Here is a 5494-nt window from a genome sequence, read left to right on the forward strand (position 1 = left end):
GGTTTTAGTAAGGTGAAGTTACAGTTTGAAGTGACGCAATAGCAATCTAGCGGGCACTCCTTCATGAGAACGCCATGCCACTATACACGTACTAAACTAGCCACGTATCCACTGTTCAAGCCAAACATTAACACAGTTCCATATTCCTGACACCCAAATAGTCGGGATCAAAACAAAACCAAAAATACCAAGAGCGCAAGATCCAGCATAGCTTCAGAACAAATCTTACTCCATGCGGTTGCCTTCACAAATACAGGTATCGAAATGAAAACAAGAACGTGTAACAACAGCACAATGTTCTTCTTTAGGTCCCGGTAGGGCTAGACAACGCTGCATGCCAATGTTAACAAACGTCTAAGGCAACACCCTCCAACTGACAAGCCGAAACAAATGTGACCCCTTATCAGCTCCGTGACAGGACTCGAACCCCCAACTACTGTCAGTTGAGTATAGAGTAATATCAACAGCAGCGGAAAATGGTACAACGGGAGGAGAATTCGTTATGACTGGGAAGGTAGGGCAGAAGGTGTGCTACTGTGAACAGTTCAGTGATAGGATTATTCTTATCAGATCCGACAGCAAACCAACACTGACTACGGTAGTTCAAGTATACAAACAAACTACCAATCTGATGATGAAGAGACAGAAGAATTATATGAGGGTGTTGAAAGCGTAATACAACACCCAAAGGGAGATGAAAATCTAATAGTCATGAGGGACTGGAGTGTAGTTGTAGGGGAAGGAGTGGAAGAAGAGGTTGTACGAGAATATGGGCTTCGGACAAGAAAGGAGAGACGAGAAAAACTAATTGAGATTTGTAATAAATTTCAGCCAGTAATTATAAATCCTCTTTCGACGAATCACAAGAGGAGGAGGTATGATTGGAAGAGACCGGGTGATACGGGAATATTTCAGTTAGATACATCATTGTCAGATTCCGAAATCAGATTCTGGATTGTAAGGCGTATCCAGGAGCAGATATAGACTCAGATCACAATGTAGTAGTGATGAAGAGTAGGCTAAAGTTAAGAGATTAGTCAGGAAGAGTCAATACGCAATGAAGTGGATGCAAAAATACTAATGAATGACGAGATACGCATGAAGTTGTCTAAGGCTATAGATACCACAATAAAGAATAGCCCAGTAGGCAGTACAGTTGGAGAGGAATGAACATTCCTAAAAAGAGTCATCACAGAAGTTGGGAAAGGAAACATAGGTAAAAAGAGGGCAACTGCAAAGAAACCATGGGTAAAAGAACAAATACTTCAGCTGATCGATGAAAGAAAGAAGCACAAAAGTGTTCAGGGAAATTTAGGAATACAGAAACGAGTCTCTGAGGAATGAGGTAAAAATGCAGGATAGCTAAAAAGAAGAAGAAATGGCTGCATGAAAAATGCGAAAGACTCAGCATATTGGGAAGGCAAAACAACCTTCGTGAAACTGAAAGCAAGGGTGATAACATTAAAAGCTTAACTGGAATTCCGTTGTTAAATGCATAGGATAGAGTGGATAGGTTGAAAGAGTACATTGAAGGTCTCTAAGTGAGGGAAGATTTGTCTGATGTGATTTAGAACAGATAGGTAATCCAGTATTAGAATCAGAATTTAAGAGAGTTTTGGAGGACTTGATCAAATAAGGCCGAAGGGATCGATAATATTCTATCAAAATTTCCAAAATCATTAGAGTAAGTGGCAACAAAACGACTGTTCACGATGGTGTGTAGAATGTATGACTCTGTCAATACAACGTCTGATTTTAGGGAAATTGTCATCCAAAGTTTCAAAGAGCTGACACGTGCGAGAATTGTCGCACAATCAACTTAACATACGTGGCTGCTAAGCGCACTCTGTACAGCTGGCCCTTAGTAGGGTAGCGATGTGGCAAAAATTTTCTATCAAAATTGCATTTTCTTGGATACGCCGAGTAGAAAATATGAGAACTTCCTTACCTGTTATTCGTTTTAGTAGTCTGAATCTATGGATTTTGTTAGTACTTATAACAAACCTTATCATTGGCACACAAAATCAACCATATAAACAGTGGTTGGCGATCCCACGTTCCTGTTTATTCGACTCAGATCGTATAGCCTCGTTCTCTTTTCTCTGCGAGAAAGTTTTTTTTAATTTCTAGATGCGTCGGTATTCCCCTGACAGAGAAAACACGTACCCTATGCACGCATTCAGGAATCAGCTTATGATTCGTTCAGAAATCAACTTAGACTGTGTTCTAAAACCAAAGGAGAAGCGTTGCTAAATTATATGAATAATCGACAGACCGTTGTGCGCCGGATTCTAGGCGCGTTGTGAATTAAGGTTATCCTTCAAGAATATGAACTTGGCGCCCCGTGAAATTTCCGCTAGGGGCATATACCCCGCTTTGCCACCTATGTAAATCCGGGCCGGGTCACAATGCGTTGTTTTAATTCTCACCTTAGTTACATTATTGTTGGCCTATTGCTGCATAGTATGTTTCCATTGGGTAGTTACCGAGCGAGGTGGCGCAGTGGTTACCACACTGGACTCGCATTCGGGAGGACGTCGGTTCAATCCCGTCTCCAGCCATCTTGATTAAGGTTTTCCGTGATTTCCCTAAATCGCTTCAGGCAAATGCCGGGATGGTTCCTTTGAAAGGGCACGGCCGATTTCCTTTCCAATCCTTCCCTCTCCCGAGCTTGCGCTCCGTCTCTAATGACCTCGTTGTCGACGGAACGTTAAAAACTAGTCTCCTCCTCCTCCTCCTCCTCCTCCTCCTCCTCCATTGGGTAGTTACGAAATTGAAGGCAAGCAGAGAAGAATGTTGTATAGTGCTACTTGCAAGTGTAAAGTAATTCTTTACTCTGAAACCCAGAGGGGCAAGAGTTCATTCTAGCTGAAACTTCTGCTTATGGAAGAAATAGAAACTGAGATTTTTTCTAACAACCAGAAATAAATTCTCAGGCCTTCGTGAAGGAAGATCTCCTGACTTTGAAGTAAAACTTTTGGAATTTATCCATGAAAAGCGCAAGAACGGTAAACCTGTAAATAGTGACACCATAACAAACAAAGCAAAAGAGATGGCTGCAAGTGTTTAAGGCTAGCCGTGGATGGGCGGGTCGTTCTATGAAACGTGCAGGCTTAACTCTAGTATTACGTACAACAGTACACACAAGCTTCCAAAGGATTTCTAGAGAAAGCTTCAAGAATTTTAGCAGTATGTCATCACAATTAGGAAAGAGTAGAATTTTTCAATAGGCCAACTACGCCACGTCCATAATACGCCAGTTTGGTCCTCTTAATTACACAAAAGGGGACAAAAGAATTTAGCATCAAAACATCAGGATGTGAAAAACCGCACGAAACTGTAATGTTGGCAATCACATCAGATGGGTGCAGAATTCCGCCATTCTTAACCTTCAAGCGGGAAACATGACCCCTAAAAATGAAAATCTGTTCCTTGATGACGACTTGTCTGAAATCAAGAGCAGGGATGGATTAAAGTAACTTTAATGCTTGACTGGCTTCGAAATGCATGGGAGCTTCGTCCAGGTGGACTTTCCACACTAACATCAGTCCTTTGTCTTGAAGCATTTCGTGGTAACCTCATTGACGATGTAAGGAAGAAGACCCACAGCCTAGCCACTGACCTTATTATTCCTGCAGGATCGACTTCTGTCATGTAAGACGTGGAGTCAGTATAAATAAAAGTTCTGAAGGTTACGTTCAGGAACAATGCAAAAAATGATTTTGCGTTCCAAGTCGTGAACTGACTCCGACAAGAAAAACTTAAGCGTGCTTTAACCCGCACTATTGAACGATGGGTTTTGACTGCCTGGAAAAGCATCGAAGCACCTAATGATCACAAAGTCAACAGGAAATGAATGTGGTTCTCTTGTTGACTCCTCCGGTTATATGAGTAATCCTTATATTAGCGAATAGTGATGAGTAAAGCCTGTAATTTACGGTATGTTTGTTTGCATGTCATGTAGGCAACCAACTTTGACACATTTTCTTAATGATAACTGTGTCATTAAACAATGGTGGGCTTGAAATTGTTGTTACTTTGAGGGTTCACGTGTACGTACACAGTTGTGTAAAATAAATTTACCTTACCATTCACGCTCCAGAATAAGGCTTTTTTTATCATTTTAGCCTGTAAAATTGGAGTGCTCAGCACATTCGATGGAGCACTAGATTCACGTAGTTATACATGGATCAATATCTCTTCCTAAATTCTCAGTTTGTTTGCCTTCTTCTTCAGGGAGAAGGAGAAAACGAACACGAAGGTCACTTCCAGACCGCTGTAAGCATCGATCAGACGAAAAATCCAGATCATAGACGACATTGTAATACGGAAAGTCAGACAATTGTAATAGATCGCATATGAAATAGTTTAAATATCAAGATTATCACACAGCAGAATGTAGACAGATTAAAATAACATTATGTGCAGCAGTAAAATTATTTAATTCCTATTTTGAAGTTTATGTCGGTAGGTGATATACCAACCCAGTTTTCCTACAGATATATAGTAATGCTAAATCACACAAAGTACTAAAGAAAAAGTATTGGTAAAGGACAAGGAAATAAAAACTATAAGTGTGTGCAGAGTCGTGAAATCTCAAAACTATTTCGTCACATACCCCGAAAATAATACATCCCACTCCGTCTAGTTGAGACACCGTTTACGTTCTTGTTTCCAGGAAACAGACTTGCTTTTGCGTCATCACACACATCATTTACACTCATACTGAATAATATAATTACGTATAACTGCGGATCAGAAACGTATGTTGGTGGAGGTTATTTTACGCAGTTTTTCCGTTCCATGTAATGAAACTAATCAGTGACTGGTAAAGTGCAGTATTCTTAATTTTCGATTCTGCATACGAGATCATACAAAATATTAATGTGTTCAATATCCAAAAATATGCTGAAACACGAGTTACTCTAAATTAAATGACAAAATTGCACTAGTGCAACAGTGGTGTGTTATTTAAAAACAGTGTCCAACGATGCGACGTTTTGTAATATACGTGCGTGTGTTAGTAAGAGTGATCAGTAAATGTGCCGTCGCCATCACGTAAGTGAATGTATTTAACGTTTCGCCAATTGCTTTCCACAAATACGTTTGTTTAAATTGTTACCCGCTGTGTTGTGTAAATGTACGTATCTGTAATCGGTGCTGTTGTGGGAATGACATTCTATGTCATTGTCTATGAAGCATTCCGCTAGTGTGCTTACATTGAGTAATGTTGCCTGCGACAAACGGTGAGTCGTAGTTGTGGCAAATCAGATAATCAGACACTGTAAGGTTTAAGCCGGTTAAGCGAAAGGATTAATGTAAAACCGTACCACTACTGTGCAAAAACTACGTAGGGGAAAGGATTTCAGTATTGCCTAGTATGTTATATTTAGGACAAAGAGTCGCTCCATAACTCCTCCTTCGAAGAATCGCTGTTTCCTTGGACTGCACTTCCTTCTTACATGTAGCACTTAGAAAATATTAGGTGGTCGGT

The sequence above is a fragment of the Schistocerca gregaria genome, chromosome 2 (assembly GCF_023897955.1).
Source record: "Schistocerca gregaria isolate iqSchGreg1 chromosome 2, iqSchGreg1.2, whole genome shotgun sequence".
Classification (NCBI taxonomy): domain Eukaryota; kingdom Metazoa; phylum Arthropoda; class Insecta; order Orthoptera; family Acrididae; genus Schistocerca; species Schistocerca gregaria.